Below are 14,537 nucleotides of genomic sequence, written 5' to 3'. Positions count from 1 at the left end.
AATTGAAGATATGCTACTTTTTATTTTTTATATTAGTAAGTCCTGAAATAGTTGTTATCGTGACTTTGGCCAGGGTGTGGAAACACAGTCACTCTCATGTATTGTGTTAGAAAGACAAATTCATAAAACTTTTCGAAAGACAGTGAACAATATATACCCAAGTTTAAAATGTACATAACCCCTTCAAGGTGAGAGCACCCTTTTAAGAATTTAGCCTAATTTAAAAAAAAGAAAATTAGTTGACAACTGAACTTTGTGGTAGTCACATTTGTAATAGTGAAAAACTAGAAACTAGTTAAATGTACATCCATTAGGGATAGGTTAATTAAATTACAGTATATTTATACAATGAAATACCATGTAATCACATAAAAGGAGAACACGTAAGTACTAATATATGAAGATGTCCATGGTGTACTATTAAAAAAAAATTGTTACATAGTACTGTAGAGTGAATGGTTCTATTTGTGTTAATATACATGTTTACATGTTTATTTTTTAAGGTCAGGAAGACTTTTCAAGAAAGTATTATCACTGGGGAGGGTATAGCTCAAGTGGTAGGGTATATGCTTAGCATACACAAGGTCCTGGGTTCAATCCCCAGTACCTCCTCTAAAAATAAATAAACAAGTAAACCTAATTACCTCCCCCGCCCCCGCAAAAAATGAAAAAGAAGAAAACAAAAAGAAAAAAGAAAGTATTATCACCTATTGGTTCAGAACTGAGTAGGAAGAAAGGGATGGGGATAAGGTGGACAAAAGATTATAGAGGAGAGTTAAATATATTTCTACTTACAGTTGACTCTTGTTTTTCTAACACATAAGCATACTTACATATATTATAAAAACGGTAGAAATACTTTCACCTTCAAAAAAAAACTAAAAATCTTTGCATTGTAGCACTTTTTCTACCTTCTTCCTGACATTCATTATACTCAGTAGCTAAACCTGATTCTTATGGAGGTCCACCATAATTCTCAAATTTCAGGATCAAGACCTCACTCATACCCAAGACAATGACTGTTTTCTTCTCTTCCTGGAATGCTTCTCTTCCCAATTCTACCTATCAAAAATTCTTCAATAGTAGGTAATTCCGAAAATGCTACTTACGTCTTAGAATGGTCTATCTTACTTTTTCTCTTGTTTTTTCCATTCCAAAGGGAAAAACAAATATTAGAGAACTTACCACAATATGGTATGCATTATCCAATCTCTGTATATGCCTGTCTTCTCTAGGACTCTCTGGGCTGCTCATTGGCAGTGTCTTCTATATCTTTTTATCCTTCAATTATGTCTAGCCCTCAAGCATGTATACAGTAGATGCCCCAAAAATGTTCACTGAATTGCTAAATTGACTACAGAGATAGCTCAATTGATAACACAAATGAAATGCTAATGAATGTGATTGTTTTGTCAATTACTGAAACAGGTGATTTATCTACAGGGGGATTTGTTCTCATTTCTTTGAGAAAATGGATATTAAAATTATTCACATGAAAAGAGGCACAGCTATTCTCTTAATATTTAAATAACTGTTGCCCTACAGAAATGTATTCAGTGTTAATGTAGTAGTGTAATCATCTTTATTGAAAGTGAATCATTACTAAAATTCTTGTCAAGTTAACAAGGTTGAGAAGCTGAAGTTCTTAAAACTGTTCAAATGTAGCCACCAGACAGGGCTTATAACTGCTACACTCAGGTACCAATTTCAATAATTGAAGAGACTGACACAAAATGCTGAATCAACAATTAAATTCATATGCAACTTGTCTTCATTTCACTTAAAGCACATTGATTACATACAACCTAATACCTGCTGATTACTCCTGACCCTCTCCTTGCAGAAAAACCCCACTAGTCTTTAAAAAGTTGGAATTTTTTGCGATATAATTTCCTTGTGCCTTTTATACATCATGGAATATCTCAATCAATATACTATCACTTAAGTGATAATTCAAACTATTTACATCATTCTATTGAATAGGGTCTCACTCCCTAAGGTATAATTCAAATTTTATATAGCACTAAATAGAGGAAATTAGTTCAAATTTGGAACTAAAATATGTCTCTTTAAAATGCTCTACCCAGTGGCCCTAAATTCTGCCTTTTGTAATATAAAGATAATTGCTTTTCAATATTAGAGTCTAGTCCACTCCAAGTTTCTCAATTCCCTTTCACTCTATGCTTATTATTAAGCACTTGCATCCAAGACTCTGGATACTTAATTCTTGTAACCTTCCTATTCATCTCTTCTTCTGTCATATTTTTCCTGTTTTAGCTTATGTCGAAGACCTGAGGCCAGTGTTATTTTCCTTAATTTATCAATCCCCTTCTTTTTCACTCCAGTTTCAATATTGTAACACCTTGCATTCTGAAGCTTGGTATGTCTGGTTGTCTCTCCAATATCTAATATTCTCACCTAATCTTTTCTGAACTATGATTATGAAAATGTGCCCTGAGAATCTATTTCCTACTTTTACTCTGTCATCATATGTGGACTTCCTACTTTTTGCTCTTTTGTTTAATCTAAGTTTATGAACCCTGAATCAAGACTGTAAACCTTCTCCAAAAGGGCCATCATGCCCAGGAGGAACCCCTAGATATTTATAATGTCTGTCTACGCAAATATTTTCATCTGTGCCCATTTTCAGCATGCATAGTATTTTAAGGATTTCACTATACTTCTATCTGTAACATTTGCTTTTCCAGATCATGGACTTTCACCATGCTCATATCTATGTTTAATTTGCCTTAACAGACCCGATTCCTGATCTGTCCAAATTCTGCAACCCAGTCTTGCAACCAACGGTTAATATCTACACAGGTTATAGTGAAGATTTTAATTTTCCAACTGAATTAAGCTGAAAAAATTAACCATAACACTATATCTCACTTTTTTTCCCTTCTATGGGAAAAAAAAATTAACAAAATTAAAATAAAATTAGAATAACAATAATAGTGCTATCCTACTTCCCTTATCCTAAAAAATAAAAAGTATATTCATTTTATTTCTAGAAACAAGGTGAATAAAGGAAATTGATTAATTCTACTTTATAAATATCAATTCAAATAATGATGTGAATATATATTTAGTATATTTTATTCTTTTTAATTAATATTTTTTTAAATGACTACTGTATTATAGTTTTTTTTTTATTAAAGAGATATTCAAAATTATAACTCCTTCAAAGGTAATGAGGCCTCAACAACTCTTCAGCTTCAATCTGGAGGTAATCTTCCAGGGAAGCCCTACTACAAATTATAATTTGTTACAACAAATAAAAGAAAAAGTGAAACTCATGTATTATACCAGGGAGAGGCCAAAAGGTTAACATTTCCTCTCCCAGGCCTGAAAGAAAGTCAATAAAGGAATCTCTGAAGCTTTCACCAGAAAAGCTGGATCTTTAGTGCTAGTGAAGAAAATCTATTCTGAAATTGTACCTATTAAAGAAAACAGATAGACCAAAGGACAATGGAAGATCTGTAGAGAAAATAAAGAAACAACTGGCATGACTTTTATTAAGTACAGAGTGAATTTCATCATCTTCAGTCAACCTTACACAGGAAGCAACATTAGTTCCTTATAAAATGTCTTAGGATCATGTTGTTACTTTAACGTTGAAATTTATCTTTCAGTACCTTAAAGAAAGGTAAATTATACAAAATACTTTATTGCCAGTTAGAAGAATCTAATAATGGATATAATTAGACACTATTAATACATTTTTCTATAAAAAATCATTAAAAAAAACCAGGCACATGTAAAAGAATTAAAGTGGATACTCTCATACCATGCACAAAAATAAGTTCAAATGGATTAAAGACTTAAGCGGAAAGTCATAACATGGGCAGTAAACTCTTTGACATCAGTCTCAGTAATATTTTGGGGGGTATATCTCCTCAGGCAAGGGAAACAAAAGTAAAAATGAACAAATGGGACTACATCAAACCAAACAGCTTTTGCATAGAGAAAGAAACTATGAGCAAAACAAAAAGGCTACCCACTGAAATGGGAGAAGATATTGCAAATGACGTATTTATTAAGGGGTTAATGTCCAAAATATACAAACAACTCATTCAACCCAACATCAAAAAAACAAACAATCCAATTAAAAAATGAGCAGGGGATTCGAATAGACATTTTTCCAAAGATATACAGATGCCCAACAAGCACATGAAAAGATGCTCAATATCACTTCTCATTGGGGAAATTTAAATCAAAACCACAATGAGATATCACCACGCATCTGTTAGGATGGCTACTGTCAAAAAGACAACAAATAACGTGTGCTGGGAAGGATGTGGAGAAAAAGGAACCCTCATGAGCTGTTGGTGGGGATGTAAAATGGTGCAGCCACTGTGGAAAATAGTATGGAGATTCTTCAAAAAATTAAAAATAGAACCACCACATGTTCCATCAATTCTACTCCTGGGTATTTATCATAAGAAAACAAAAACATGGATTAGAAAATTTATATTCCCTGCTAAGTTCATTGCAGCATTATTTACAATAGCCAAGATATGGAAGCAACCTAAGTGCCTGTCAACAGAAGAATGGATAAAAATGTTTATAACATGTAATATTACTCAGCCATTAAAAATAGAATGAAATCTTGCCATCTGTGATAACATGGATGGACATAGATGATATTATTCTAAGATAAATAAGTCAGACAGAGAAAGATAAATGTTGATTTCACTTATATGTAGAATCTAAAGAAAATAAAACACAAATGAACAAACATAACAGAAGAGAAACTGAGTTATAGACACAGAGAAAAAACAGGCATTGCCAGAGGAGAGGGGGTAGGAGAAGAAAAGAAGTAGGTAAAGGAGATTAAGAGGTAGAAGCTTCTAGTTGCAAAATAAAGGTGTCACAGGCATGAAATGTGTACTGTGGGAATATAGTTAATAACTATGTAATATCTTTGTATGGTAACATTTCATAACTGGGCTTATTGTGGTGATCATTTTGAAATGTACGGAAATACCAAGTCACTATGTTGCGTAACAGGAACTAATAACCAACAAACAAACTCAAAGAAAAAGAGATCAGATTTGTGGTTACCAGAGGCAGGGGTGGGGACGGGGGAATTAGATGAAGGCAGTCAAAGGTACAAACTTCCAGTTATAAGATAAATAAGTACTAGAGATGTATTGTACAACATGATAAATATAATTAACAGCACTATATGTTATATATGAAAATCGTTAAGAGAAAAAATCATGAAGTTCTCATCAAAAGAAGATTTTTTTCTATTTCTGTAATTTTGTATTTATATTTGATGATGGACGTTCACTAAACTTACTATGATAATCATTTCATGACATATGTGAGTCAAATCATTATGCTGTACAACTTAAAGTTACGCTGTGCTGTGTGTCAATTATATTTCAATAAAACCAGAAGAAAAACAAAGAAAGTTAAATTATAGAGAACAAATTATGTGCCAGTTAACAGAATCTAATATGGGAGGAATTAAATTCTATTAAAGATTTTTCCATACATTGAATATTTTTACTAGTTCAAGTTATGTAAAACACTGAAGACAGATAAAGGCATGTTTCTAATTTTACTGCAAAGAGCCATGAATTCTCTTTAGATTATGTCTAACAGGGTGTTCACACTTTCTTTTCCCTCAGCCTGAAACCTATTCCTTGCACTTATCTGGATGCCCTCTCACTTCCTTTTTCAGATCTTAACTCAAATACACCCTTTTAATTAGACTTCCCTTGCCCATCTTATCTAAAATTGCAAACCTCATCCAACCAGTTTCTATTCTCTTCTTGACATTTTCCTTTGCTCTTATACTATTTTCCCAGTAAAATGCTCCACGAGGGCAGATTCGTTTCACTTTTGTTTGCAACTATATTCCCAACAGAATAATGTGTTGCACATGGAAGGCACTCAGGTATTTGCTTGAAATAAAAAAAAATGAAAACATAACCCTGAAAGTAATAATATGTTAAGACGATAATTTCTAACTAGAAATTGAAGAAGTACAGAAGAAAAAAATAAACACGTACTTATTGATTTTTTAAAGAGGCTAAAAGAAATACAAAAGGTATAAGAATAACAACAGAAGTCACACAAATAGAAATATAAAGTTAGTAAGAATCTTACAAGTTTAATTTGGCATCTTGGAGAAGGCTCTGCTGTAATTAAATTTTATCAGTGCATGTAAACAAATGAAAGTGGGGCTATATTATTAAATTTAAAAGTCTAACCAACCCATATTCTTCTTTTAATCCCATATCAGCTACTCAGTAAGACTGTCTCATTACTTTTACAGGCTCAGCATGCTGCGAGTATCTAAGCTATAACCTACATTGAAGGCAGTTGAACTTGTCATTCATTTACATCTGATACACTTAAAACGGAGATTCACTATGAATGTTCTATATAATTGTTGAAGATCTTCTTCACTTGTTCCATCCTATTTCCAATTCCATTAACCATCTTTGTGCATCTTTAATCTCTGATTTCTTTGCTTTGAGTCTTCCACTTATTTTTTTTTTTTTTTGGACAAGGTTTTTTGGTTTAAAATATCAATATTCCTTAAAAGACTCTGGTATAATGTACCCCAGCTTGCATCATTTTCTTCTGCCCTGTAATGGGACCACTCCCCTAAGTCCAGCTCCATGCACCATCAGAAGTCTACTGCACTGGCAATCAAGAGATGGTATACAAAGTCCTAGTGTACAACACAGAGAACTAAATTCAATACCTTGTAATAGCCTATAATGAAAACAAATATGAAAAGGCATATATATGTATAAATGAATCAGTATGCTCTACAACAGAAATTAACACAACATTGTAAATAGACTATATTTCAATTAAAAAAATAGTGTACAGAATCCGAGTTTAGAATTAATGAACATTAGAGATGGAAGATAACAGGGGAGGGTGGGAGTTCACGTACACATACAAAAGATAGCTGACAGAAACAATGGGAAGAAAAACAAGTAGTGTTTATTGAATGACTTCTTTTAACCCTAGATAACCAATTGAATGACTGTATTGTTCATATGCAGGAATCGAGGTTTCATTGAGTTAACCTACTCCATGGTGTTCAGCACTTAATTATCATTTCTCAAATACCATACTGATCATTTAATTCATCTAATCACAAATTCAATAAGATCCTAATTACCTCCAAAAATAAAAGTGTATGTCATTCATAGTCCTCTTTGATACCATTTCAATTCACCTATTCAATTATTTTTTCTAATACTACTTTCTAAACAATTCTACCTCAAGTATGTGTCTTCAAATGCCTTATACTTTTTCTTCCAAATTGTGCATAGCCTGGTATTCAGTAACTTTATAATGTACACCCAATGTTGTTTTCCTGTTCAATCATCTATTAGCTATTACCCAAATTTGCTGACCCAGCAAAAGCTGGTCTTTTCACGGTACTTAATTTAAATTTACTTACTATGTTTACTGTTTATTGTCTGCCTGCCTTTACTAAAATATAATATCCAAGAGGAGATAGGTTTGGATCTGTTTTGTTCATTGATATGTCTGAAGCACTGGAACATTATTGATGAGTAAGTGATTTTCAAATATTTCATATTTTCATTGACCCTGAGTTAATTACTTTTTCTCCATTCTCAAAGTGTCTTTAAATCAGGTTCTCATTAACATTTTCTTGGATCACTATAATAGTCTTCTAACTAAATTACATTCCTAATATTTCCATGGGTCAGTGAATCCTCTCCTTAGGAATGTCTTCTAAAAAAAAAATCTGACCAGGTCACTTTTCTCTTAGAAATCAGGTCATTTCTAAGAAACTTTGTTTCATAGTCTGGCATAAGTCTACTTTTCTAATTTTCCTACCATCACTCCACAATCAGAATACCTTTCTCGGGGCAACTCCACCAAAGAGAATGAAACTTTGAATATATTTCTAAGCACAGAGTACAAGCTAATGAGCTTTTATAAGACATAATGGAAGCTCAATATTAGTGAGACATGGTAAAAGATGATAAAAGAACATAAATTCCTCAAACAGTGACTTTCAAACATTTTTACTTAACATTACGGTAGCAATGCATTACATTGCCTGTTGTTTGTATACACACAAACATATATTCTATGTATAAGCATATACATATATGTACAAGAATGTATATTTTACAAGAAATTCTTTGTGTCTATAGAATATATATATATTTTTTCACACATTCAATGGGATATTTGTCATTACTACATGCAATCCAAACTATTTTTCTTTTTATTCTATTATGTTCCACTTATGCATATACAATTCACTAAACTAATTTCACAAGCCAATAATAAACTGCAATGCACAATTTGAAGAAAAACAAATCTGCTAAGAGGATTTGAATCTTTTGGCATGACTGAATTGTAGCCCAGAATGCTGACCGCATTATTCAATGAAACTAAGCTTCTGTTGGTGATTTAGCGGCAGTCAGAAAATTGGAGCAATCTTGTAATACTAAGAGTGAGCAAACGCTACTTCAGTTTTCAAAAAGGATGGGGAAAAGCCACACCACTGATTAATAGTCTAAGGTGCCATATTTCTTAAGCCACATCACTGAGTAACAGTCTAAGATGGATAATTTAAGGAACCATTTGTGAATACAGGAAAAAAGAAGTAGTAATCACTAGTGTTCAACATAATCTCAATAAAAATTAGTCAAATCAAATCAACCTCAGTTGCCTGGTTGCTAAGCTAGTGTATCAAGGATATGTATTAAAATTTTGAAAGGCATAAGGAAATAAAGGAACCATTCGTTCCTGAGACAGAGATAACATGGTGTGGTCACTCAACCTGTGCCCTTCCTCTACTGTATACACAACTAGAATATATTTCAGACTCCTTTGCAGTTAGGTGGGCCCGTGTGACTGAGTTCTGGCCAACTGAATGTGATCCAAAAGTGATACACACTGCTGTCAGAATGACTCTTCCGTGTAACCCAGTGCCCTTTTCCCAAGCCCTCTTACCAAGCCCTCTTACCAATATGACATTTCAACAATGGTCTATTTCTCTTTTACATTATCAATGGTTCCCTCTCTCCTTATATCACATCACCATATAAATATGATGTAATGTTTCCCATATTAATATATCCATGTCTAACTTCACGTCCCTCCAAATTTTTCTCTACTTCTCTGCTCTTCTGACAGGAGTGTCCCTCTATAGAACTGTCTATGCTCACTGCTTCCTCACGTGATCCTTTGTCTCTTGAACATATTCTAATCAAGCTTTTTACTCTTGCCATAAAACAACTCTCATCAGGGTCAAAACTGACCTTCAGATTGCTAAGCCTATTGTTTTTACTGTCTCTCTTCAGTCTCACCTTATTTTCTTATTCATAAATGGTTGACACATTTGTGCAGTCTTCATTTGGCTTTAAAAGCACTACTATCTTTTTTTTTTCCCTATTTCTTAACTTTTGTATCCAGGTGAGATGATGGATGTTCACCAAACTTGTTTTGATAATCATTGCATGATGTATGTAAGTCAAATCACCGTGTTGTACACTTTAAACGTACATGGCGCTGCATGTCAGCTATATCTCAATAAAACTAGCAGGAAAAAAAGCACTACAATCTTGTTCTTCTCATACCTACCTCCCTAGCCACCCATTTAGTCTCCTTTCGTGTTCTTACCTCACCTCCCTACTCTTGGCAAGCCTAAGGTCAGCCTTTAGACTCCTTCTTTTCTCTGCCTACATGCACTAAGATGGTCTCACCAAGTTTCATGCCTTTAAATACCAACTACACACAGATGACTGACAAAATATATGTTTAGCCCATACCTCTCACTTGAACATTATTTCTATGCTTCCTGAATAATTTTACCTAGTAGGATCTCAGACTTAACAAAGGTCCAAAATTAAACTCCTGATTCTCTTTGCCAAACCTGAGCCTCACCAATCTTCTCCAACTGGTAATTGATAAACTGATTTTTCCAAGTGTAAGCAAAAACTTGAAATCATCCTTGACTACTGTCTTCCACACACAACAGTTCCTCAGCAAATTCCTTCCCTTTAAAATGTACCAATCTCAGCAACTTCCACTGCTATCATCCTGGTCCAAGTTGTCCTCATCTCTCATCTCTTATTATTATAGTAAGTTTCTAACTGATTTCCTTTTTTCTATCTTTTTCACCCAGTCTGCCATTCACACAGAAGCCTGGGTAATCCTTTTAAGAATTTACAGTTTTCAGAAGATCAGTATAATAATAATATGCTGAATGATCCTTTTGAAATGACAGTCAGATCATACTACTTTTCTAAACTTCATATACATGTCATTCAATCAACTTTTGAATATGTGGAAAAGACTGTTTAACAAGCTACATCAGGTCAAAGGAATTAGGATAATTTTGAAAAGCTATTTTTCAACATGAATCAATATTCCAGTGGTATTCATTCTTTGAAGTTGTAATTCCATTGCAATTTACAATTTCATTTATTTGGCCTTGTTAACAAAACATACAGAATTACTTTGCTTAGCCAAATCTATCCTACTAGAATACTTACCTTGGGGATTCAGCAGTAATTTAAATAACGATCATTCTTCAGCTATATATATTACATGCCCTGTAATTATATTCTCTTAATATTGCATAAATTATAATATAATAATGCTGTATACAAAATATACTTGATATTATATAAACATCTAAATTTAAAGTTCTCAGTTATTATGATAAATATAGGTCTGTATTAATAAATGAAAGAAAAATTTAAAGAAAAAATATATAAGCATACACTCTAAACAGTATGCTTTGCTTTACTATGGTCTAAAACACACACAAATACACAGTTGTGTAATCAAATATGGACTTAATTTCATGACAGTATGCTCATATTTATCTTACATTAAACCTCTCCAAAAATGAATGATTTCTAGTTGCTGCTAGAGGTTCACAGATATTCAGTTTAGTAGAAACATAAATAAATTAGGCAATAGCATTTTACCTCTGTAACAATGCATATGAAGGGCTATTTTCATCTGGCTATAAGATCACAAAGCATAATTTTTAAAAAATCCATAACTAAGGTATTCCTCACAAATTGAAAAAGCAAGAGCAAAAATAAGAAAGCAGCATTGCAAAATTTTGTTCATATATCCATTTTTTCGTCCTACTCATGCTCCTTTGTATTAGACGCAGAGGGACTTCTCTCCTTGGGCCTCCCTTAACCTGAAGATAAACAGGGAGGTGGATCCTCTTTTACTTGTCTGATCCATCCCTGTTCCTTAAAAATACGCTTTATCTATGAATTTTCTGTAATAAGCATAATAAACTTTAAAATGGAGAGGTCATATTGAGATTTTCTTCATACACAGTAGCTTTCAAAGGCCAAAAAATGACATTATAAGCTTGTTTTCTTTTAACCTATGTTATGTCTTTATGTTTCTAAGTGATATTGCAGATCTTCAATTACCCCACGTCTACTGGATATAGGTTTTTCTCTAAGGTGGTTTAATCATTTTGATAAAAACACTGTATAAAGAGAATGCCTAATGACTGGGTTAAACATGCTATTTCTTTGGCATTTCTTTTGTACTTAATTCGTGCCTTTGGCACAGCAGAAATGGGAAAATTACCTGGAGCTTACTGACACAAATGATATTACAGTGTCATAATAGATTTTCTTCAAGTGTCTATACATTACAAGTTTAAGTTACTATGTATCTGACAAAAGTAATTTGTTAAAGAGTATTTCTAAAACTATTTATCTGACATCTATTCAAAAAGCATTTTCTGCACTTAAATTAGACTGGCCATAGAAATTTGCTAACCTTTCATGACACAGTGACTTAAAAATCCATTAAAGCTTAAAAAAATGCACTACTTGACTTTTCTGTGATTCTAAGAGCAAACAGCTATCTAACATTTTCAGGATCATTAAATTAAAAATGATAAGGAAAGAAAATCATTAACTAATTTATATTTCTCTTCTAATGGGAATAGAATTAGTAATTACTTTTGCTGGTGAAACATTCTGTAGTCATTCACTTGTATCCAAGTCACATGCTTATCATTCAAGGTATGGGGCCTATTGACCGTAAATTACAAAATCTTGCAGTTGTGTTTATAGAATAGTATTAATAACAAGTGACAGAATCTTCAGGCTTCACCCTGAAAACTTTTATTCTGAAATTTCCTTTTCCTATGCTGCATTTGCTTTTTTGACTTTTTGTAAACTAGAATCAGGTTTAGCCCTGTACCTCACATATTGTAACACAATAAATATTTACTAAACTGATGTGTGAACCAATTTGGGCATTTGAAAAAAAGATGAGAAAGTAGGTAAAAGCTTGTGTGATCAAGACTTTCATTCAAAAAAACATGAAATACATGGAAGTTACAATGATAAGCAGTTACAATGTGAAGTTTTATCTTCTTCATAGGACAACTTATAAGCATACAAGGAATTAATTCCTTTTTCATTCCACCTGCTGTCCTTGTTAAAATTACTGTAAAAACTATGGTTTGAAAAATTTGAAGCTACCTTCACTTCATCTACCTATTTCCTCAATGGTACTACTGATCCAGCTGCCTTCTTAAGATCATATTAACTTGTTTAAACTCAGGCAATATATCCATCAGTACCAGCCTGTATGACATTTATTATATTTTTTTCTAACAACAGTTGTAGTGAAGAACAAGGTAACAGATTGTATTCCTTAAACAAAAAACTATGAAACCAACAATAAAGCAGTTTATCAAATTTTAAAAAAAGGTACATCCTTGACAAAAAGAACTCTAAAATTATATAGGATTGTGTTTTACAGGATTTAAATTTGATTTAGTAATTGTCTGTATCTCCACCGACATGAGTTATTATAATGTATATGTTGTAAAGCACATTTTTTAAGACGGACCCAAGAACAGGACACTAGTTTACCTGCAGGATTACTTAACTGAAGAGGCAATATTTCTGATAACTTGAGTTTAACCTCAAGCCATCATTTACTTTTCTCAATTATAGAATGCTATATCCCTAAAAATAGTAGTATGCTATGATTAAAGTGGTTGTTGGCAATTCTAATATATTTGGCTAGACTGGCAACCAATCAAATGCATAGGTAAAAAATTTCCCTTTAGAATTAGGCAAACAGAAGTATGAACTTATCCACTCTAAGCTTATATTGTGAATCTCAAGTAAACTTCCTGGGCCCTTCCTTCTGTTACAACGAGAGTATAGTTGTAACACCGCTCTCTTTCATCAGCAGACGAGGTGTCCTACGCCTATTCTTACAGAAGGGGCTGCTCTGCACACACTAACCAGGGGCCTCAGCTTCCCATCACAGGCAGTATTCCAAATAGAAACAGCCAGGAGTGTCCCGAAACTGTAAACTGATTCCTAAACACTAGACGTGTTTAAGAAAGAGAACTTCAAAAAAAGTTAGTGGCTCTTGCTTGTTCAATTAGAAATTCTCCTTATATTGGCTGGAGTTTCAGAGTAGATCAACACAGAGAAAGCAGTTGTTCCCACATCTTAAAATAGCACAGATTGAACATTTAACCTTTCTGCTGCCCAGTCAGAGTCTAATTACTATTTTATATTTAAACACACACACAAACACACACACACACACACACACACACACACTTTCTGTCTCTCTTTCTCCTGTATTTCTCATAATGGAATAGAACACAGAAGTAACACAAATTCACTGATTTTTAAAAGTGGGAATCTAGAGAAAAAGGTATTTGCAGGAATTTAAATGAATGATGTCAACTAGACAAAATCAAAAATTCTATGAAAACATTGGTCCTTCAAAGTGACTCTATTTTAAGCAATTGCCCTTTAGTAAAAGATTTAGGGCCTCTTTAGATTATTCATGATGAGGGATAATTATATTTTCTAATCCTGATGTTATATTTAGCAATTGACTAAGGCTCTATAGAGGACATGAACTCCTGGGCACTTAGAATAACTGTCTCCCCCAGATTTGTCACATGCTCACTGTTTATAAGTAACCTGGTTTATTTACTAGATACTGTCAATGCCTCCTACTAGCATTATAAATACTCATTACTGAAGCTTAGTCAGCAGGATTGCCCTAAGTATAGTGGCATTTTCTATTTTCCTAAGGAATATTTAAATCCTTCTCTGTTTCAAAGTTATGTACAGTTGCCCCTCCATATCCTGGGGCTCTGCTTCAGACAGATTCAACCAACAGCAGATTGAAAATATTTGGGGAAAAATAATCCAGAAAGTTCCAAAAAGCAAAACTTAAATCTGCCAGTGCACCAATTATTTGCAGAGCATTTACACATCATATACACTGTATTTACAAATACTCACATAGCACTGATATTGTATTAGGTATCATTAAGTAATCTATAGATGATTTAAACTATATGGGATGATGTACGTAGGTTACACACAAATACTATGCCATAAGGGCCTGGAGCATCTGAGGATTTTGGTATCCTTGTGCATCCTGGAACCAATCTCTCACAGATACAGAGGTCCCAATTCTATTAGGACTCAAAAATATCTTCCAAGCCAACATCTAAAATCTAAATTGTGATGTCT

At 33.2% G+C, this 14,537-nt stretch overlaps 1 protein-coding gene and 1 long non-coding RNA gene across 8 annotated transcripts in view; one reads left to right on the top strand and one right to left on the bottom strand.

Annotated features, from left to right (window-relative positions):
* ERBB4 (erb-b2 receptor tyrosine kinase 4) overlaps positions 1 to 14,537 on the bottom strand; it is a 982,069-nt gene that overhangs the window by 398,487 nt on the left and 569,045 nt on the right. The gene's annotated exons all lie outside the window — the stretch shown is intronic.
* The window catches only part of LOC116663719, a 35,846-nt gene that overhangs the window by 12,345 nt on the left and 8,964 nt on the right, over positions 1 to 14,537 (top strand). The gene's annotated exons all lie outside the window — the stretch shown is intronic.

The sequence above is a fragment of the Camelus ferus genome, chromosome 5, assembly GCF_009834535.1.
Source record: "Camelus ferus isolate YT-003-E chromosome 5, BCGSAC_Cfer_1.0, whole genome shotgun sequence".
Lineage (NCBI taxonomy): Eukaryota > Metazoa > Chordata > Mammalia > Artiodactyla > Camelidae > Camelus > Camelus ferus.
The sequence above is the reverse complement of the archived record's forward strand: the minus strand, read 5'-3'. Positions and strand labels throughout refer to the sequence as shown.